At 51.0% G+C, this 23,261-nt stretch overlaps 1 protein-coding gene across 3 annotated transcripts in view; it reads right to left on the bottom strand.

The window, feature by feature from the left end:
* LHFPL2 (LHFPL tetraspan subfamily member 2) overlaps positions 1 to 21,969 on the bottom strand; it is a 598,425-nt gene extending 576,456 nt beyond the window's left edge. For all 3 annotated transcript variants that reach the window (XM_069627421.1, XM_069627420.1, XM_069627422.1), the window contains exon 1: positions 21,721 to 21,969. The gene's annotated coding sequence lies outside the window, so the exon portion shown is untranslated. The remainder of the gene's footprint in view (positions 1 to 21,720) is intronic.
* Between the last annotated feature and the right edge of the window lie 1,292 nt (positions 21,970 to 23,261).

Below are 23,261 nucleotides of genomic sequence, written 5' to 3'. Positions count from 1 at the left end.
AGTAGCCCTAGATGCCGAAAAAAGGCATTTGACTCTGTCTCCTGGACATACCTCTTTTTGGTGCTCGAGCGGTTTGGTTTTGGCCAGTACTTTATTAAATGTGTGCGGCTACTATACACCCAGCCGTCCGCTAAAGTCCTAACTAATGCCACCTTATCCTCTACATTTCAATTACACAGGGGGACTAGGCAGGGCTGCCCCTTTTCACCTATACTTTTTGCTCTCACTATTGATATTGAGCCCATGGCAGAATATATTCGGCAGAACCATTCACATAGAGAACTCAGGATGACTGGGCCCCCCAGATCATATCATTATGCGCAGATGACACCCTGCTATATGTCCGGGACCCAAAGGAGAACGTGCAGCACATCATGTCAGACATCATGTCAGACACAGTTTTTCAGAATACTCGGGATACAGAATCAATGTCCCCAAGTCCGAAATATTCCCTTTGAGCGATGCTACGGGTGACCTATCCGGAATAGTGGGGCTTAGACCCGCTCCTACCCAGGTTCGTTACTTGGGTGTCATGGTTGCTAGAAACAAACAACTGTTATGCGCACATAACCATGGTGAACTGCTACTTAATCTGACAACTAGGTTCCAGGTGTGGGCTAACCTTCCACTGTCCCTGTATGGCCGAGTGGCATTAGTCCTCCCTAAACTTCTATATTATTTCAGCAACATCCCAATCTGGCCCGGTAAACCCTTTTTCATGAAACTCAAATCGCTTGCCTCCTCCTTCATATGGAATGGGAAGACGGCTAGACTGGGGTGGGATAAGATGGGTGAACCCTTCTCGCAGGGCGGTATCGCTGCACCGGATTTCGAACTGTACTACTTAACTTCACAAGCACAATTCGTGAAACAATGGTTTGACCACAAAGACACGGCCCCACACATACCCCTTGAGAGACATGCTGTTCATCCTAATGACATACGCTCAGTCCTCCTCCATCCTATCTATGGTGACACCTGCCCGTTTGACCCAGTGTACACGACTGCGCATGCATGGTCCAGAATCTATAGACGGATCGGTCTGGAGACCCCCTATGACCCAGAGGCTCCCCTTTGGAATTTCTCCGGTATCTCCCCTACATTTGATAAAGCCCTTCAACAAACCTGGGAACCCAATAAACACTCACCTTGAGGGACATGTTCCCAGACGGCACATTCTGTGAACTCGCAGACTTTATTGCGGCGGTGGGAAGGGGCCAACTTAAGCGCCTCCAATACCATTGCATGAGAAGCGCCTTTGCTGCTAGATGGCCGAAATTTCCCTTAGAACCCCAGACACATGAGTGTATCAGGGCGAACGTATCCATGAATGGTCCTAACAAAGGCGTCTCGATGCTATATAGCTTAGTGCAATCCCCTACCCCCTCCTGTAATACTATCAAAGAGACCTGGGAGCGAGATGTGGGTGCACAGATAGATGATGTTAAGTGGGCCCGCTACTGCCAACTCACTAAATCAATCAGTCTCCATGAACTCTGGGTTCCGACTGATCCAATTTAAAGTCTTGAACCAACTGCACTACGCCCCTGCTAGGTTGGCTAAATGTGTGGATAACTGTACAGGGGCCTGTCTCAAATGCAATGCCCCAGACGCTGGGCCATTTCACATGTATTGGTCATGCCCCTTGATTGTTGATTTTTGGCAAGAGGTGGCCGAGCTCCTGGAGGACATTAACGTCGATACCGGCGACTTTATCCCCTTTGAAGTATTTACTTGGAGACATTGGTAAAGTAAAGGAAACCACGAGACGTCTATTTAATGTCGCACGTATTGTCGCCAAGCGCTGCATCCTTAAGTGCTGGAAATCTTCAACAGGTCCAACCCGGGCCTATTTCCTAAGGGACCTATGTATGGTTAACGACGACGATGAACTTTTTGCGCTGTCAGTCCCATCGCCCTGTCGCCGCAAAGACATTTGGACGCTACTGCGCCTGTACCTGTGTGACCTTCTGCCTGATATGGATGCGACACCCCTGTCTACACCCTGACTTTTTGACCATTGTGTGCATATAAGTAAAGCAACTGCTTTTGAATTATGTTATAATGTTTATGCAACTGACCTTGTTGTGAATCTGCTCTCTTAATAAAGAAGTTTAAAAAAAAAATTAAAAAAACTTTGCTATAGTTTAACAATTGTTCATCCACACATTAACCATCCCAGGGGTGGGCTCAAACCACCAAACTTGATTAGCGACCACATATAGGACTGTGGCACAGGCTTGGGGAAGGGGCTTCACAACAAGGACTGGCATGGCAGCGGGAGCAAACGTTCTTCATAGTCTCCCCCCCCTATGCTACTTGAGTCACTGTCAAATTGAAGGTCTACTTTTATCATGCTGGCCTGCACTTTTTTTATTATTAAAAATGTACCCACCCCCCCCTACATGAAGGAACGAATATTTTTGAAGGGGCGGTGGGGATCTTGTTTAAAGAAGGCCGTTTTTACCACAGAACTTATTTTGCCACCTAGGCGGAGTCTGGTGCCCCCGAGGAAGGACTGTTTCCTAGTACCGGGATATCAGTTTCCTCGCCATTATGAGGCTGTGTAACGCAGATCGGTTACAAGTGTTGAAATGAGGATGGAATGCTGGTTATAAGAAAATGAGGACAGGTCAAGACAACTGGAGTAGATGCCCAGAGAGACGATGCTTTCAGAAACAATGGTCTGCGGCTGAAAATAGGGTGGCATTCCCAAAGCATGCGGTCAGCCCGAATCCAAGGCACCAGCCGACAGAGGGGTTGATCAACAAAGACCCACAAGCAATAATACTGACGGGGCATCTTCTCAAAGAAGGGGGCACAACTACGCTTCCAGGTACAAGGCCCAAAGCGGTGACATGACAATTCCGGCAGACACTTTGGATCATCTCCTAGCTTCGACTTGTTGCAAAACCGGGCCTAAATTCTTCAGTTTCCAAGAGCGGAAATAATTACTTCAATCTGGGCAGACGGAGACACACAATATTGACAGACATTGGCAGCGGGATTAGAGGCGTTGCCATAGAGCACTGGAAAGTTCTCCATATTAGGAAGCCCGCGGTCTGACCGAGGATCACGGAATCTTTTGCTAGCACAAATATTACAAGTTGCTTAGCTTAGAAGCCTGCTTTCGTGGTACCTCCAACAGCTTCCATTTCCCCTTCCAAAGTCTTAGAATGCTTTCTATTTGTGAAATGAAAGATCACGATTCAATCAACAAGAGCTAGAATATGTGCAAATGTGCACAAATGCAACGTTTGACACAGCTTGTTTTTATATTAAAATCTCGTCCATGGTCAACCAGTCGGGCAAGTGTCTTTGCCAGATAGCGAGTGAACAGTCCTCCTCCCTTTCAGGGGGTCAGGGGCCCTTGGACAGTTATGGGCTTGGGGCCTCTATTGCGCGTCTAAGGGCTATGAACCTTCAAGGCATGTTGGGTTATTTCTGCACAATACATTTGTAGCCGGTCACACGCCTGACATCGGAGCCTCACAACAATCTCCATTTTTGCCACCATTCCATGAGGGAAAGTGGAATATGTGTTAAATTCGCAAGTTCCACAGGAAGTAGCGAGCCAGATCAAAAGGCGGACATGTTATGCTCCATGCTGCCGTGTAGGAATGGGGTTCCAAATGTATCTGACGCCAGTGGGCTCACAACCCTATATACGCACCCGATGAAGGGCGCTCAGCCAATCAGGAATCTGGAAACAGGGCTGAGAACACCCGCATTTTCCCAGCCACCCGAGCCCTTTCCCCGGGTGCTGCCACTTTGATCTTCCAGATGGCTCTCTAACCTCTCCCACAGCCCCGAAGCACTCCACAACCCTTCCCCCACTCTCCCTACCCACCCACTTACTTGCTGAACCAGAGCTTTCTGCTCCATAGACAGGGTTCCATCTCTGTCCTCTGCGTCCCTTTTCTATTTCCTATGGCGGGGCCATCTTGTTTTTACTATAGATTGGGCTTGCGCAATATGCACAGAGCCTGTTACCAGTTAAAAAAAAACAATAGCAAATGTGCACCCTGGAGGGAACCCTGCGGTGTGAATAGTCGTCACCCCCTTGCCTGGGGTGCGTACCTGGCCGGTCACAGCCCTGAACCCTTGCAGAGTATCTGACTTCACTCGGGACTGCCAGGTCCTGGGCTGGTGGGCCATTACTGGCCAAGTACGCCCTGTGGCACGAGGGCGATTGCTACACACAAGGTGAGAGTCCCACACCAAAGAGCCAGCAAAGTTCTTTCCTATTTTGCAAGATGCACCTTTTTTCAAAGTCTACTGGATTACCAATGTTGACGGGCTCATAATTATGGGAACAAACTGGACTACTCTGAGACAGGGGTCCTGGTTGTTGGGTGGGAATACCAATGTTTATATCCTTTCAATGCCATAGCCCTAAAGTCTGTGCCGCGGCATCACCGGGAAGTTCTTCCGTTGGCTCCCCTCTCCGAGGCAACAAACCATACTCCACATCCACTGAAGGGTGCTTGGGAAGCAGTCACGCTGGTCCCCTTGCCAGAGGGCCACTACCTCGGCCCTAACGCCCGCTCGTCTAGCGTGTGGTGATGAAAAAGGTCCAGGATGCACCTTACGTTCAACAACCAATCGCGCGATGCCTGCTACCAGACTACAGTGTCCTGGTTTCAGGTAGGCAGTCACTTGCCTAGCAGAGAAAGAGGCACGTTTCCTTAGAAGTCTAGGAGCATGCATCCTTTTTCACATTCTTATAACATACTTACAACAAAACAATGCAAACAGGCCAGGTGAACAGAGCACATATCCAAGCAGATAACGTTAGTTCTAGAAACCTCCCCCAGATTCCTTCTAACAGATTCAATTTATTCTGCCTACACAAAGGGACCCTTTCTTGGGTAGCTGGCATGTTGCACAGTTGGCCAGTGGGGTCTAACACGGATCATCGATCTGCCACTGGCAGAGGGGTGACGCTCAAAGCTGGACCTCCAATTACTCACTCACTCTACAGGCTCTCGGGAGGGACACGCACAGTCCCGTCAGACACATGGAACTCACGGAGCCTTTGATCAATCAGGAGGAATTGAAAGAAAATGTTACCCCTGTTAATACTGAACAGATTCCCCTTCATCCAGGGTTGTAGTTTTGAAGAGTGCTGCGGCTGCACGGTCATCCTTGGTGCCTCTGTGGCTTTGGGTTCACATTTCTGAATTGCCTGGGTCTGGGGCACGTACAGTGTATGCTAACCTTGAGGGCTACTAGCACAGTGCATGTGATGCTGCCCCTTTAAGGGTTGCACGCACGCAGCGGAGTGACGTTGCACTCTGCTGCATGCAGTACAAATAAAGGGGGCGTTCCTGGCCGCGCAGAGCAACCGGGAGCCGGAACTGAGCGGACGTGTCTATGTGCAGTCTTTGACAGGGGGGGTCTCACGGACACTCGCAATGGGGCGCGGGGGAACTCGCAACAGTGCACGGCAGAGAAGTCGAGCAGCAATGGTTCTCTACCTTGCCATGGCTCTGTAATGAAGCCTCCCGAAGACAAAGCCGCTGTGGGCGTCATATCGTAATGCTGCAGCACAACGCTCACGAAATGTTACAAATACACCTGAACCAGCCATTTTGATGATAAAGACCACTTCACTGGGGCAAGCAGTTCCCCAGAAAACATTACACACTTAAGAGCGGCCTTCACATTGCAGTGGCGTGTCCAGACTCTTGACTGGGGTGGCCCAAGTGTAGGGTGATCAGACGTCCCAATTTTGCCCGGACAGTCCCGGAATTGGGACCTCCCGTCACCCTTTCTCAAGATTATTTTTTCCATTGGAAAATGCAGTGGTTTGGGTTTTTGATAGTAGTCCCTCATAGCTGGCAGGCAGGAATTCACGATATCACACAGAGGAAACGCTGATTTTTTACAAATTAAGATAGTGGTCGTTTGGGATAAATTAACTGCAGGGGTGGCACCTATAAAGGAAAGGTTGGTTACTCGTCACACAGTTCAAATTAAAGTCCCGCCAGCTAATGATCATAGTTTAGGAGAATGGGGTGGCCAATCAGATTCCAGGGGTAGCACGTGCCACCCCAGGCCACTCCCTGGACACGCCGATGCGACATTGGACTACAAATATGCACAACTTTCAGTAACACACTGGCAACCCTTCCGCGACCACTGCAGGGTGTGGCCACCTGCTGGTGAATGGGATGATCGGCCAGCCAGACTTCAGAATATTCTAACATATCACGATAAACTCTGCTTCAGCTTTGTGACTTCTGCGCAACTGGAATGCTAAAATTAACTTTCATTGCAATAGAAAGCTATGCCTTCTTCAGTGCCCTCCCCCGTCCCCCACCCGCCCCCGCTCCCTGTTAGTGCCTCGAGGCGGTCTACTCTGCATAGGGACCCCGATTCACAGGCCATGCCAGTTGTGCTACACAATGAAACGGTAGGACGTGTTACCCAGAATCACAGCGACGTTCCTGGTGGGCGCACGCACGTACGCCCCCGACTGGCAGCACTTTAGGCCTGCACGTTCCCAGGGGTCCATAACGCAGACATGTGTCACTAATATAATGACTCGCAGGAGCTTTGTGAGCACTTAAGAGTGCTCCTGTGGCACTCTGCGCCCCCTGGGAGCGCTCGGGCCAACCCGCTCACGTGTCGCAAGAATGAACACACACTTTGTTAACAATGTGTTCGCTTGTGTTCATTTTAACACTATGCAGAAATACTTTCGAAACGGTGTCCCGATTTGTAAGAGTAAAAACAAAAGCAGACACGAGAACACATTTTGAAAGTGTGAAACATTGTGTATGATTTGCTGAGAACACATAGGATCGCCAATACAGGATTTGTAGTCAATCGCTGTTAAATGAAGTGCCTTGAAGTGAGTTTTCAGCGCTGACCTCTGTAAGCCTCCGCATTCATTCCTCCAGAAACACATCCAAATCAACACACACACACTTCAGAAGTAAACACAAGCACGCAAATGCACCATGGAACCGCGCGCCAGTACACACTGGTTGAACACTGATACTTGGGAACTATCACCCCTGTTGCTGCGCAAAGTTCTGCGTCGGTATTGCGCACTCTACCGCTTGCTGCCACAAGCCCGCAGGTTCTTTTATAGGCGGTTGGATCTGGGAAGGTACCAGCGGCGGGCACACACGTGGAAGCGACCAGGTGCAGCTTTACACGGTGCCAAATGAGTGGACCCTGCCAGAGGACGCAGCCCTGTGGGACTCCACGGGCGGGAGAGGAAGGTGGAGAGTTCTACCTGGTAGGACTGGCTGTGCAGGAAGGGAATGAGCCACGAGAGGGCAGAACCCTTGCTTCCTGGCAACAGTTGAGGGTTGGCCCTCAAACCTTAGAGCATAATGTTGATGCAGTTTCCCCAGGAACTCCACTGCACTGTTTCATGTACTGTTTCATGTGGCGACTGTGTTTTATAACCCCTGCATTTGCCTATTTTGCCCTTACTGCCAATTATTCTTTTGTGCGCTTTTTTACTTCCCCCGCAATGAATTGGCATGACACAGTAATTTCAAATGGCAAACTTGGCCGCAGTTTTATTTCCATAACAGAATTATTGTACACATTTTGTGAACTTCAGTCTGCAAGTGTGGCGCTTGCTCCGTGCCGGATTTCCCTTGCTTCCTCCTATACTTTTGTACAGTAGGCCCCCAACTCCCCCGACCCTTTGTACCTGAGCCTATCCTGCCCGTGCAGGTGTCCGTGGGTGGGGAGAGCGCCGTTTCTTTTTGGGGGAAGCTGAGCCTTAGTCGTTACTACCAGACGCCCCCGCCTTTAGGCCCCCAAGAGGCGCTGGTCCAGAAGAGCGAAGACCCATTCCGGTTTCCTTCTGGCTCATCCAGAGTCTATCATTTGTTCCTGGTCGCCCAAACACGCCACGCCACCCGGTGGGTTCCCGCCCACCGTGGCTCCCCTTCCTCCCGTCTCCCTTTCACAACTCCAGCACTTTGTTACAAATGTTCCAGAAAAAGAGCTCCATCCCTGTTGCAGACAGGTGCACCCCGTCCCTCAACAAGTACTCGGGAGTTTTCCCGTTGGTCAGGCCATGCCTGATTTGATGGAAGCCTCTGCCCCTGCAAAATTTCGCCACTGCCCCATTCAGTTTCCACCTTGATTTTTCGACTGCTGAATGGTTCTCGGCCCCTCTCGATTCTGCCCTGGGAATTATTTCTGACCATACGATCTCCGTTTCGCCCAATTGTGCCGAGATCTCCTGCAAAGAGCTTGTAATGTTCATTAACAACACCCCTCTCCCCAGGCTGGTCAGGTCGTTCCCTCCCGGGTGTATTACCAGCACCTCAGGCTTCTGTTGCCTAACCAGCAATTTCCGCAATAGCCCTTTCTGCTGCGCCCACTTCATCCCTGGCACCCCGTGCCACTCAATCCTGTACTCGCCGGCTGTCAGCTCCTCCTGCTGCTGAGTCCAGCTTGCCTTGGCCCTTGAGACGAACGAGTGCCCCACCACCCACACAGTGCTCTTCCTCTTTCCTTGTACTGCTGGGAAATAAGAAGTCGAGGGAACGGCATGGTTAACTCAAATTTTTTCCGGCCTGATATATCTTTTGTAACACCCCGAGGACCATCTCTCCAACCTCATGATGTCCTCCGCCCCCAAGCCCCCGGATGCTGCAGAGGTGGCGGCCCCTATTCGAAATGAGTGTGTCCCAAACCGCCCTCCGTCAACCCTATCTTTGCCAGGCCCTGTGCCATCACTTTTTTAAACTGGAAGCGGCTTAGTGCGGACCCGTCTCTGTGCAAGAGCCACGGTGCATCCGCCTCTGATGGCTGCCGGTGTTGGAGGAACTTGGCCACGGCCGCCACTGGGCATACTCTGCTTGTCTGGATGGCCTGTAGTGTTAATGCCGCCCCCTTCCCTTTCCGATCGGTTTTTGACCTTCTCACATAAATGACCACCTGGGAGCTGTTCACCTGAACATCCCTCAACTGTAAAAACCCGTTCCCCTTGCCACCTTTATTTTCCTGCACCAGCTCGCTGACCCTGAGAGCTCCAAAAAATGCCACTGTGAAGGCGGCCGTGAACAGTACCTTCTCGGCCTCACCGTTACATACAGTGTCCACACATTTAATTAACCTGTGTAGTTTTAAAATATCAATTGGTCGCCTCTCATCCGGTTTTGGCACAGTTTGCTTCGCCCAGCCTCTCATTGCCAGCGTGATGTAGTGCTCCTTGGTGCGGTCCTTCTCCCCCTTAAGCTTGGCGAAATGCGTTATGGCCGCCAAGTGGTATGATACCCATGCTCGGGTCTTCCCCATCTTCCAGCACCAGCCCACAAAGGCCCGTACCGTGTTCTCCCCCTGCTCGCCTGGCAGCGCCACTTCTCGGAATTGTGTAAAACGTTCCCAACATGCCCTGTACCTCCTCGCTGTACCTGGTGCCAGCGCCGACTCCACCAAGGAGCTCAGATCACCACAATCATCCCCCACCACAGATCCTCGAATGGGGCCATTTCCTTCCTTGCATCGGGGCAGCTTTCCCAGAACCTGTCCCACTGTAAACGAGACAGAGAATCAGCGGCCGTATTCTTGATATCGGGAATGTGCCGTGCCCTGACTTCAATGTTCAGACTTAACAGACTTTTGGCGAGTTCCCCGAGTAACCTTAGCACCCTCAGATTGCTAGAGGACCCCGTGTTGATAATCTGGACCACTGCCAAGTTATCTGACCATAAAGCAACTTTTTTGTTCTCCAGGAGTTCCCCCCACAACTTGAATGCAACCACTATGGGGAATAGTTCCAGCAGTGTAATGTCCTTTGTGACACCTTCCCTGTGCCATTCCTGTGGCCATGCTTTGCCGCGCCACCTGTCCCCCAGGATCGCCCCAAAGCCCAGGGACCCAGAGGAATTGGTGAACAGTTTGAGCCTCTGACTGCTGGCCCAGTCCGCCCTCCAGATCGCCACCCCATTGGACTTTGCTAAGAAGGTGTCCCACATCCTGAGATCCTCCTTCACCTCCGTCCCTAACCGGACGTGCTGAGAGGGGTGTTGCAAACCCACTGTTTTCAGCTCCACACTTCTGGCAAATGCCCTGCCCAATGGTATCACTCTCCCTGCAAAATTGAGGTTCCCTGCCAGGGACTGCAGCTCCCGCAGGGTCGCTTTGTTTTTCCCCCAACAGACCTCGTACCATTACCTACAGTTTCTGCACCTTGTCCTGCGGGAGCCTACACTCGCCCTTTATTGAATCGATCTCAATCCCCAGAAATGTTAACGTAGTGGCAGGACCCATGGTCTTCCCTGGCGCAAATGGCACCCCCAAGTGCCCCATCATCCCTTGAAACTCCCCCATCAGGGCCCTGCACTCCTCTGTTCACTTCCTACCAATGAAGAAGAAGTCATCTAGGTAGTGCAAAATTCCTCCCTCCTTCATTTTCTGCCTTACTACAAATTCCAAGAAGGAGCTGAATGCCTCGAAATACGCGCATGAGATAGCGCAGCCCATTGGTAGACACCTGTCTTTGTAATAGTCATTGCCCACCTTGAAACCCAGCAAGTGGTAACTGTCCTTGTGGATTGGTAACAATCGAAAGGCCGACTCTATGTCTGCTTTCCCTAACAGAGCCCCCTCCCCAGCTGCTTTCACCATTTGCACTGCATCCACCAGTGAGGCGTATTGCACCCTGCACAGCTCTTCAGGTATGCCATCATTCACCGACTGACCCTCGGGGAAGGAGAGGTGATGGATCAAGCGGAACTGGCCCTCTTCTTTCTTAGGTACCAGCCCTATTGGGGATACCACCAAGTTGGCCATGGGTGGAGCAGGGAATGGGCCTGCCACTCTCCCAAGACTCACATACTTTTCTACCTTCCTTTGCACCACCTCTGGTTTCTCCAATGCCGACCGAAGGTTAGCCGCCTCCTTCCCCCCTTGGCTACCTGCCCCAGGGATCCGAAAACCCCACCTGAACCCTTGCCACAACAGCTTTGCATCAACCTTATTGTGGTATAAATTCAGAAAAGGAGTCATGGCAAAGATGTTAACCGGCGTGGGTAAATTCCATTTAATCACAATTTTGTCAATTACAGTTTCTCCCACATTGCGTTGTTTTGCTGGTACTTCAATCACTATTTGCTTTCTCTTTTGGTTTGCTACTGTCTTTGTGTTTGGCTTCGCCTGGGGTGGGTCTGCGAGGCCCGACGCCTCCTCCCCTTTGGTGCTTGTACCTGCATAAGAACAGTACCCCTCTGCAAACCTCCATCAGTTCTCTTGCTCCCCCTGATGGGCTGCTGCCCGATACACCCAGGGGGAGGGCCCGCAAAAGGACCCCCTCCCCCGTTGCGTGTACCCCCTTCTGCCCCTGCCCGCCACCTTTCCCCTTGTTGCTTGTCCTCTGGCTCCCTGCAGGGTACCACTTTGTCGATGTATCCCCCGACATCCAACTCATCCCATGACATTGCTGGCCATATCTGCATTTTTAGCCTGAAACCCCGGTCATAGTCCAATCACCCATCACCGCCATATTTCTGATATAAATCGTGTACATACTGCTCATAAGCAGTCATTGCTAGTGAATCCTGTGGGTACCTTTCTAACATCACTGACATATACATCCTGTATGCCTTGAGCCAATTGTTAATTGAGTGCTCCACCTTGGTGCTTTCCCTGTCCCTCTTTTCCTTTTCTTTCTCGGACAGCTCTTTCAGCCCTCCACCCACGGGCACAATCCACAATAAGTTGAAGATCTCAATAAATTCTTTCCTCCACAGCCTCTCTTTGACCGCCCATGGGATATGCCACACCAAAGAATTCACAGTTGCCCGCATTGGAGCAAACCCTGGCATTGGTCTACCATACTGGAGTTGCCTGCCCCCAAAATCCTCCTGAACCAACGCTGCTCGGGCCTGCAGCTGCAAGCTGTGCTGTGTTCTGCGCCCCTGACAAAACGGACCCATTCCCCAGCCCCCAGCCATTCTGGCCCGTTTGCGCACCTGCTGGGGCCACTGGTACCGGTAGCTGGGCCAACCCACTGTTGCTAGTCACCCCCGGCCCTTGACTCCACCACTCCTGTCCCCTTGGCGCCCCTGCTGCGGTGGCCATCTGGGATTGTTGACCGCCTCCCCCAGGTGAACCCACGCTAGGCAGGCCGACTGACAAAAAAACCCCGGGTGGGATCCCGCTCCTCTGAGGCAACTGACTTACCCCCCCTATTTGGGACCATACCCGACCCCTGCATCCGCCTAGCGGCCCCCCAAGGCCCTGGGTTGACCCCTGCTGAGGCCATGCTCCCCCAATATTCACCATCCCTTCCATCATACTGGCATTAGTACTCACATTTGGCATCTGCCCCTTTTCTCCCCATGCTTGCATGCATTCCATCACCATACCTTTCACCTTCTCCAGGGAAGTGGTTCCTTCTCCAGCTGCCTCCACCGTTCTGGTCACAGGAGTGCCGGGTAGGCTTGCACGGTTCCCTGGAGCCTCAGCAGGTGTAGGAGCCGTTAAGGCCACATCCTCCTGCTCCCTCCCCTTCTGACGTGGCTTCTTGGTGTTGCTAGCCTGCTCCTTGTTTGCTTTGGCTTTCGCCGTCAATGTCCTCTTTTTCTTCTTCACCTGTGTTTCTTCTTCCTCGCCCTCCTCCACACCGTGGATCTCGACTTCCAACACTGTGGCCTCACTTGCGCTGTCCTGAAACAAAAGAGGCGAGTTCTCCACTACTTGGCTGTGTCCCGGTCGTTCCTGGCCAGGTTGTGCACCATTGTCGTCAACCAATCAGGTCCATGAGTAGCTGCTGCTACCCTGGCCATCTCCAGAAATGCTGCTAGATCCATCGCTTTAGTGTATGCTGTTGGGCCAACTGCCCGTTCCTTTGCCCCCACAGGATGCCTGCTGCTGTTCCCCGTGGCACACTGTCTTAACTTTGCCCCCCAGGCGCCCTTCTGATGAATGCCTGCTTAAGCTTCTTTTGCTCACTGTCCCCCAAGCACGGCAAGTTCTATCCGTTTGTGCGTTCGACCAGTTGTGCGGGTATGCCGGCAGTCTCCTGCCCGTTTGCTCCTCCCCTCCGCTACTTCCTCGTGTGCCGCAGGCCGGCATGTCAGGAGCTGATGCGCCACGGGTTGGCGTGCCGCAGGCTGGCGTGCAGCGTGCTGGTGTGCCGCAGGCTGGCGTGCAGCGGGCTGCTCCCCCGACCGCGGGCTGGCGTGCTGCAGGCTGATGCGCCGCTGGTTGGTGTGCAGCCCGACCTGCTGGGGGCGTACAGGTCCTTCCGCTGAGAGCCGCAACTCAGAGTCTGCGCGCTCGAGCCACCCGGTTCTCCTAAGTGGGATGCGGGCACTTGCGGTCTGTGCCGCTCTGCCGGTGCGATGCGCACTCCGGCTGTTCGTACCTCTGTCCGGGGCCCTGGCCTCCGCTGCACCTGTGCCTTCTCCCCTCGCCGGTGGTCTTCTGCCGCCGGCTCCCTGCTCGCCGCCTCCGCTTAGCCTCAGGACGTGGCTGGTCCTCTTCACCGTTGGCGCGCTTCGCTCTCGCTGCTCCGACCTGCAGAAAGTCCTCCGTCCGGTGAGGTCCTTGCGGGTCCCAACACGACGTCCTCACTACGACCTGCTACGCCGAAAACGACACAAAATGGAATCCTTCCTCTGGTACGGCGAGTCGGCAGGGTCCTTCTGCAGAAGCGAGATGTTTCTACAGCCGGACCCTGCCGTTTATAAAGAAGCTCGCCCCGCTTCTTTCCTTTGTTTTGCCCTTTGCTGGCTTTTGAGTTGTTTGGCGCCGTTCCGCCCCTTGCCCTCCCCTTTCCCAGGGGGAGGGTAACAAGTTGTAGGAGGATGGGTCCCTGCAGTGGTTATCATGCTGCCTCCTCCATTTTCTTTGGGTCTTTTCCCGTCGTCAGCGACATATCAGTCGCTCTTGATGCCATTGACTTGCAGCTGCACAACCCTGCGAGAGGCGAGATTAAGACATTGCTGTTTTGTCTTCGTGGTGTTTTGTGTGTGTAGGGTTAGACATTTGGTGAGGTTCATTTAGCTGAGTTTTACATAGTTGATTTTATTGCAAGATTTGGTTTAATTGGTTTGTTCATGTTTTCATTTGAATGGAGTGCTTTATTGTTTGGTTCAGCCTATGTGGAACTGATGCATTGTAAACCTAATAAACAGAAGTTAAAAATAAAAAAAAAATTGCTAAAAGCAGCAAAGAATCACAGGTCAAACTGTCCCACGAGGATTAGAATTGCGGAAGGTGGATCTGGTTCGTCTGGCCGCCCTCCCCCATTCCCACTGCAAACTTACAGCAGTATAATGCTAGGAGACAGGAAGTACCCAAAAGGTGAGCTAGATAAAGACCACTCGTCACACTACATGTACTACTTGCAGGTTGCAGCACATGCATTTACTAACACCCCTCTTCAATACCCAAAGTACACGTCTCTATACACCGGATCCTGTGCCGCTTACTTACCCAGGAAGCAGAAGCCACATGACCCACTGTCTAGGCAGCCAATGAGCGCATGGAGACCAGATGGCCACAAGCCCCTGGACACCACTGAAACAGCCCTGCTTTCATGCCACACAGGACTGGTGTGATGTGTGTCAATCCATTCAATTGTTATTAATCAAGAAGGACTCCATCTTCCTGACTGACTGACTGACTGGGTAAAGGGGAGTCGTGGACTGTCAAGTATTTTCCCTGTGAAACTGACACTTGACCACTCTATACAAAGTGAGAACTTGGAGGCCATCCAGTGGGTTGAAGGTTGCACTGCCGTTGGCATATGCATAAAAGGTGACCACATTGGTACATAAAGACAAGGGGCCTCATTACACGGAAGGCGGTAAACCACGGTGCTATTAGCACCATGGTTGCCGCCGGTACCATACCGGTACCATCATGGAGAAAAGGGGAATTTCCACCCCATTCCAAGGTTGGCAGGGCGGTAATTCCCCCTTCCTCCATGGCCCTTCCCCATTCCCATTTTTGCCCCATAGGGCATAATGGGAATGGGGAAGGAGCTAATTACGGTACCGCAAATTGCGGTACCGTAATTAGCACCAAGGTCCCTTTGCGGGTCCCAACTTTAACGGCTGGTCTACACCAGCCGTTAAGGTTGGGTCCCGCAAAGGGACCTCGTAGTAAGGCGGTAAGGGTTTACCGGTACCCTTACCGGTACCGGTAAACCCTTACCGCCTACCTTGTAATGAGGCCCAAGGTTACTAGTTTGCAATAATTTAACAAAACAATAAGGAGTAGTTGTGCAAGATCATTCTCACCAATTAGGCCAAAGTAAATTACAACCGTGTGCAAAAGAAACACTCTAGACGGGAGCTTTGTGCCCACCACGACATGTAGTTGCGTGGTGCGCGTACATTTAGGCTTTCCCTGGAGGAACTACAGTGGCCAACTATCCTGCGCACTAGCTTTTTAGACACCACTGCTTTGCCCATTGGTTTTTGTAGGCCCTTAGTTATTAGTTAAACAAGGAGGCCACAAGTCAAACAGTGCTGTTGGCTAAACATCCAGGATTTGATCAATGTGCTCATGACGTCAGAGGACCAGCTGGGAACTCTGAGAACCGTGTTTAAGTTATGTGTGGGCACTGAAGCAAGAGGGTGACCAGTGCACTGGCGCTAGCCCACACCACCCATCCGGGCCTCATTGACCAAACTGGACAAACCCGGGATAGCAAACACTTGTTAACAGGAATCCGGCCATTGGAACGGGGCGTTCAAGTAACATTCAATCATCTAGTAAATGTGCCCATTAGCAAGACGAGTTGGTGCTGCACTAGACAATTCAACTAATTCAGGCAAAGCATCCGCTTTCCTCCTCCACGTCCAACCCAGTCTTGTTCAAATGGAAAAGGGAACCGGAGGGGGGGGGGGGTCGGGGGAGAGTATGGATATAGCCACGTGCTCTTCATCATGAGAGAACTGGCTCTTGTGCAAGCAGGTACTGGTGGTGCCGGGGGTGGGGGAGGGGGAGGGGGTTTACTCTGCACCCAAGATAAGGAAGAGAGCTCCATTGAGACCTGCAAGGTCCCTGATGCCCTTTATACCTGGTACCAAGGCCAACCCTTGCTTCCATCACAATCACTTGGGCCTTTAAATCGACATACATGATCTTAGGTAACCAGAGAAGGGTGACGCCATAGAATGGGCACACTCTTTGTGAATAGAATGTGCTGCCTTGTGCACCTTGGGAGTATTTATGTGTAGAACAGGGGTGTCAATTGTCATCAAAAATTGCTGGCAGTAACACATTTGTAGATGATGGGGGCATTCCCAGGAGGGTGCCTGTACAAAGATGCGAACAAGTGGTTAGCCAGTTTATGAGGGTGTAAAAAAGTAGTACATGTACCTGGGCCAAAAGAAACACTAAAACACCAATGTATATAAGAAAACACACAAAAGGTAACATGAACCTAATGGGGCAAACGCTTCAATCTAAAGAGGCGTTCTAATGAAATATACACAATGACATTATTAATCATCATCACTGGAGGCAGTGGCGAGGCCAGGTAGGGAAGATGGGGGAAGAGGGCAGGGGAGGCCCCCCTGATCTGCAAAGGTTAGGCCAAGCTTTGAAGAGATCCACAGTGGGGCTGGCTATGATCGATATGGGCAGTGGGTTCCAGTGGAGTGGGCGAGCAGGGAGAAAGAGCAAAAGTGAGAGCAATACCGTTGATGGTTTGGTAGACCAGGAGAGGCACCTTGAAAAGAGTGTGCTTGTGCATGGAGAGCCAACCAGCACGTCAGTAGCCTGAAGTGGGGAAGGGTCTGGGCAGGTGGTAGAAAGTGCAGATAGCACACGTGAGGCCTTTGTCTAGAGGAAGGGAGGAGTAGAGGCCAAGGAGTAAGATTGAGCCGTAGTCTACTTTGGTGAGCACCAATAGGGGATATTAAAACTAGAGTTAGTAAAAGGACACATTTTCTGTATGTTGGGCATTAATACTAGCAGCAGAGGCAGCGGGAGGGATGCACGTGTTACACTTCGTTCACTATCAAAGAGGACCCACAAGATTGGAACCTGGGGTTCAAATTACTACACTCGTTGCCTGGGTTACTAATTACCTCCATAACAAAATTCACATTCCCTCACACCTACCCACTTTCTCGTTTCATACATCAATACTTCTCAGACACCATTTTTGGGTGAAGCCAACCTTTTATTTATATGTGAAATGTAATTCACGACAGTGCAAAGTGTTCCCTACCAGGGTGTGCCAACTGCTAACATGCACCCGTTTTATTTTGGGTAAAACAATCGGTAAGCAAATGTTTTAATGGAAACAGTCATTTGGTATATACATGACACTCACCTTTAACTGCAAGATGGGTGTACAATGGAACAGTCCCACAGCAGGGTGACTGTCAGGGCATTGGACTTTGTGCCCTGACCTTTTTACCCTCGCCTGGCAGAGCTCTTCGCCCCTAGTTATAAGGGGAAAGGGAAACTGACCACTACATTTGAAGAAAAGGAAAAAAGGAGAGAGGTTTGGAAAAGCACCATTAGCAGAGAGGCGGGTGGCAATGGATATTGGCTAGGGAGGTGTGGCCAAGACTGGAGGGTAGATAAAAGTTTGCAGGGTGATCAATGGGAGGAGATTAGGTTTGTGAAGGAGGGGGATTTGGCAGAGTCCAGTACAGAGCTTACAGCAGCAAGGGAATGTTGTAGCTTGGGAATAGCGAAGGTGTCCTTAATTCACGCCAACATCATAGTTCCCGGCGCATGTTTTTTCGAGGGTCTGCATTTGCGAGGTGATCTGAAGACGGGAACGAGAAGGTGTGAATGTGAGGGCAGAAGTGCATTGTGAAAGACAGAAAGCACAGTCAATGGAAGAGGCATGCAAATGGGAAAGAGACAGGAGAGAAGAGACTTCCTCACATCAAATCCTGCCTGGATGTCCTCTTAGACGCTGCATTATCAGCCTTGCAAAACCGACATATCGCATTGATTAAAATGTGCGTGGTTTTAGGGCACACTGAGCAACTGAATCTTTAAAATGCTCCAGCAAACATGGATGCAGCAATATCTCCACCATGCAGCGAGCGATATGTTTATGTTTAACATTTATATAACGCACCGGGTACCCTAGGGTTTAAGGGCGCTTCGAAACAAAACATTCACAATACACAAACGGACAGGCGGGTAAAACCCAAATAGAAGCAGGGGGTACGTATACAGAGAGAAAACACAGATGAGAATCCAACCTACGAAAAGAGAGCAGTTTTCAGCCCTTTTTGAAATGCAGCGAGCGATATCTCCACCATGCATGCAGCGAGCGATATCTCCACCATCTCTATGTGGGTTGTTTTAGGGCACACTGAGCAAGTGAATCTTTAAAATGCTCCAGCGAACATGGATGCAGCGATATCTCCACCATGCATGCAGCAAGCGATATCTCCACCAGGCATGCAGCGAGCGATATCTCCACCAGGCATGCAGCGAGCGATATCTCCACCATCTCTATGTGGGTTGTTTTAGGGCACACTGAGCAAGTGAATCTTTAAAATGCTCCAGCGAACATGGATGCAGCGATATCTCCACCATGCATGCAGCAAGCGATATCTCCACCATGCATGCAGCGAGCGATATCTCCACCATCTTTATGTGGGTTGTTTTAGGGCACACTGAACAACTGAATCTTTAAAATGCTCCAGCGAACATGGATGCAGCGATATCTGCACCATACAGTGAGTGATATCTCCAGCATGCATGTGACTACGATCAGAAATGAAAGCGGACACTATTTGCATGGCTGGTGTCTTTGCAAGGATACGCTCGGAAAACCTGCCATCAATTTTGACAATTTGTACCCAATGTTTGCATGCATAGGAAAACCGGCCACAATTTTATGGATTCACCAGATTCCACAGAAATATGAATGCCCTTGCCTGCAACAAGGAGTGCCCCACGCAGGGGCGGCATTCCTATACTTCTGCTGCTGCATTCTATGGCCGAAGTAAAGTGCACAAATGCACTGCAGAAACCTTATAGCAACCCACTTCCCTTAGGGTGAAGTCTCAGCAGAGCCATGCAATACAAGAGTTTTGGAAAAAATTAGAAGCATTGAGTTTGGTGATAAAGAAACTCTCCATGAAGTGTGCACAGATGGAGTGAATAAAACCAAGCGGCCCACTGGACAGACTCCACATCTATGAACCCCAGAATCCAACCAGAACTCTCGGGGATGTATCACACTCCATGCTTATGGAAGTCAGCCGAAGGCAAGGCCGCCCACATCTGCCATCATACACCATATTAAAACAGCACCTCTGCCATTATAATACAGCTTGCCCCCCATGACAAAAATTCGGTCTAGTCGGACACAAAATGAGACTCCTGCACTCGAATACTGTCTGGAAAACACCTTAGCACCAGCCACATGCCAGTTCCACATGGGTAGCTAATAGGGACCCGACCACCCCTATGCTCGGTTGGATCGGCCAAACTGCACACACGCATTCTAAACTCTTCAGGCAATTTTCCCATACCTTGAACTTTGGTCCCCAATGGGCGTTCATCCACAGCGCTTTGAGACCATACCAATGGGAATAGGCGCTATACAAATGACAATTACATAACCGATTGTCCACTCTAACAAGATGACCTCCTGTGACAGCATACTCCTTTAAAAACAACACACACGCACACACGTTTTTAGGGGGAGGATTCGTTTCCAATTAAAGGGAAGCTCTGATTGTTATATTCACCACACCAAGCCTCAGCTATGGAACCAGGAAAAATAATGTAACACAGCACAAAAGTGAACACCAAACCTAATGCAGCAAATCACAAAAAAAACGTGCTTTTAAAAATCTCTCCCCTTTCCCCCAAATCGAAGAGGTCCACTCGATCCCACAACATGGCCACTGCTAGAACAGAGCTTTCACAGGGGGGGGCGCACTGGTGCTGCATCCCGGAGCACGTGTCTAGCACCAGCCCCCACCCCCTCCGAGCTTTCATTCTAGACCTACAACGTGCGCACTTATTGTCACAAAAATGAGTGAGCCACAACGTAGGCAAGTACTTTTGAGGATGTGAAACTGAGAAAGGCACTCAAATTGGATTTTCTTTTTGTCAAATAATTCAGCTTGTAACTGTGCATGATGTTGATTGTGAACCGTATGAAGACCTGTGTGTAATGGCCGAAGAATGGCCGATTGCATGTTTCCATATTGACATTGGAGTCATAGTATGTAAAAGTGTTTGATTTTAGCAGATGCCTGCGGCAGGCCCACACGTGGCATTCTGGTGCCAGGACCCTAGCCACTGGAGGGGGCAATGCTGGGCCTGCATACATCTCTGGAAGGTGGTAGGGGGCACCTGCTTTTTGCTGGTCTCTTGCATGTGTGCCACTGAGGAGAACGCAGCATACCTGCAGAGTACCAAGCATGCTTGCAATGTACAGTTCTGTCTCGCGTGTAATTGCAGAGCCCTCATCTGCAATCAGTTGCCATAGGGATAAAGAGCTGCGTGTATACACAGTTTGATCCATCTACTACGGCAGTGTCCCCGTATTAGCCAAATTATCAGACAACCTAAACCTCTGGGGCCATGGTGATGGCAGGAACTACAAACATAACTTGTTACCAATACTAGTGCACAGTAACGGCCCTCGTTCCTATTGGGGCACCCCATATTTATTGTTCTAGTTCAAAAATAATCCAAGTTTCTATTATTGGGTTTCTGCGCCAAGAGTTATGCCGCATCAAGGCCGCGCGGGTACCACCAGCTGTCCTCACGAGGCACATGCGCCATTAGCTGAAATGGGGGCAGCAATTGAAATAAATGAGCACCGCTAAAGAGGCGTCTGTCAGTTGCCCCGTAAATCAGAGATTGCTCTGCTGACAGCCCGTAGAGGCGAGTGGTGGAGGGGCGTTTCAGAGCAGGGGCTGTTAGCCTCGAGCTGCAGCTCTGTACCGGCCGCTGGCCTGGAAGAGCCCTCGGGGTACCTGTGAACGGTTAGACCACGATTTTCAGCAAGTTAACCCAGCTCAGGGCAGGTGGGGCCGACTTCTTTCGTATTTTTATGATGACACTATTTTCTGTAGACCCCCGAGAACCTGAGTGCTGATTGACAACTGCTGTACTACATATTATCGAGTGAGGAAACCGCAAATTGGACGATACAGCAAACGCCCCTCAATTAGACCAGGCCACGCCCACTACGTGAGAGATCTCATCGGAGCTCAAAAACAAGGGAGCGCAAATCTAGTCACAAGCTCCACTAAAAGGGAACGGGGGTCTACCTAAGGCCATAGACTGGGGCAGCGGAGGAGACAGTGCAGCCTATGGCTGATGGGGACGAAGCCTCGCCCTGGCGCGAGAGGCTGCACGCCGAGCCGAGGGGCAGCCCGGGCTCTCTGTGGACGGGAACCGCTTCCTTCGCTCGATTGGTGCCAACACGCCGCCAACTGCACTTGGCATCAGCAGCCAATCATTTGGGAATTACACTTGACATTTTGTATTTATTTAATGTTTCGAGCGCGTTCCTCTGGAAATCCTGCGGGACTTGCTTCGGTGTAGACTCGAGGCGCGCACGCAGTGCTTGATCCCAAAATGTCCTTCCTTTGAACTTTCTAATGCTGCCAGCTGTGCAAGGAGGGCTGCGCAGCGCATCCCTCGAGGCTGCCCAAAGGGGCAACACGAGGGTACTGGTCCAACTCCGGGCTCCCCTTTCCCCCTCGAGGACCCCCCGCCGGCATCGCGCTCTAGCGAGAGGACCGCAGCCACATGCAAGCAAACCTCACTTACCCGCAGCATCAAACTTCATCTCCCGGCAGGGTCTCACACATCCCTCTCAATCCAAGGGTACACAACTCCAATGCCAGGCTTTGCTTGTTGCGGTCCCTTCCCTTCACGACTTTCCACCCCAAAATACCCTCTCTTCGCAGCCCTGCCCCCCACCATCTGCTTGGCATGAGGGTTGAGGCTAGCACAGAGGGAAAACTCAGGAGCCGCCGCTGGCTGCAAGCACTGGGGCCAGCCCCTGGCCCTGTCGCCGCCCACCGGGGAAATCCCTCCCAGACGGCGTACGGAGCCTGCCGGCGAGTGCTGGACTCCGCCCCGACGCCTGCCCCCACAGCCAGCAGCCCCTGGGACAGTGGCCGGTGGGTGGAGTGTGAGCGAAAGCGGGGAGTTTCCTGCGGGAAATTCGATGCTGCCCAGTCTTTTCCTGCAGCTTCTGGCTGGACAGGGACGTGGTTGCAGACAAAATAGAAAGAGGGTGTAGGGGGGAATGTCTCTGAGGGTCACTTTCCTAATGCAATTACATGACAGGCTAGACTTAATGGGACACGCCGTAGGCTTGGTATTTCAATTCAGAGATTGTAAAATGAGAGGGTCCCCTTCTCATTCCTCAACATACGGGTGTACTCGTGCAAAGAGAGAGTTTTCGTCAGCCAAACAAGCTCTCTATCCGTGTGTTGTGTGCCTCATTCAATAAAAGCAACACACGAGGAATTGTGGAGTTACTAACTCGAAAAAAGCAGCCTTTCAGAGCGCTTGAATTTACCGTGGTCATGCATAAGAAAGTCACTAAGTTGTTATGTTTAGCTCAGCACTGGCGATTGGGCCGGCTCTCGCCGGAACCGAGATCCGGCCCCAGATGTGTAGCTGGATCTCGGGATCCGGCCAGAGTCAGCACTGTGGGGAAAGGGGGAAAAAGCACCCGCGATGAAACTGTAATTTCCTCTGGTGACCTCGTGCAAGGGGTCACCAGAGGAAGTTACAGTCCTCAGCCATGACCCGTTCCTCAGCCTCCACCCGGTTTATTTATTTATTTATGCGATGTTTCTCCGATACATGTATCTGACAAACATTGCATGAATAAATAAATGCCCCTGCTATTAACATTGAAACTATCATACAGATGCAGCCACCCAACCGCTTTCAGAGGGGGGGGGTGTTGTGGTTCAAGTAAAAGAAAACGTTTATGGCGAACAGAAATCACACTGTTTGAATAGTACCCAAGGGGGAGTGTTAAAAAAAAATAAAATGCAATTCAAATTGTGCATTTTAAAGAATATTTACTCTGCAACACTGGTCAAAAGTATTATCCGCGTAGTGAAGTAACTCCTCACCAGTGCCATGGAAGTGGTTTGAAGTGAAATTGATATATACAGGGTAATTCATGGAATTAATGTGCGCTGAAAAGGGGAGCGCAAGTGTGAAAATCAATCGATTCATGGAATGCGCTGCACGTGTTTTCCTCGGGATGTGCGCCAAATCCGCGGGTGGCGCACACAGGCGCACAAGTCACTGAACGCCGTGCGTGATGCGCACAGGGAAAGTGC

This window comes from Ambystoma mexicanum, chromosome 6p, assembly GCF_040938575.1.
Source record: "Ambystoma mexicanum isolate Mex_15411 chromosome 6p, UKY_AmexF1_1, whole genome shotgun sequence".
Classification (NCBI taxonomy): Eukaryota; Metazoa; Chordata; class Amphibia; order Caudata; family Ambystomatidae; genus Ambystoma; species Ambystoma mexicanum.
Note: the sequence above shows the minus strand (reverse complement) of the source record. Positions and strands in the feature narration are given on the sequence as shown.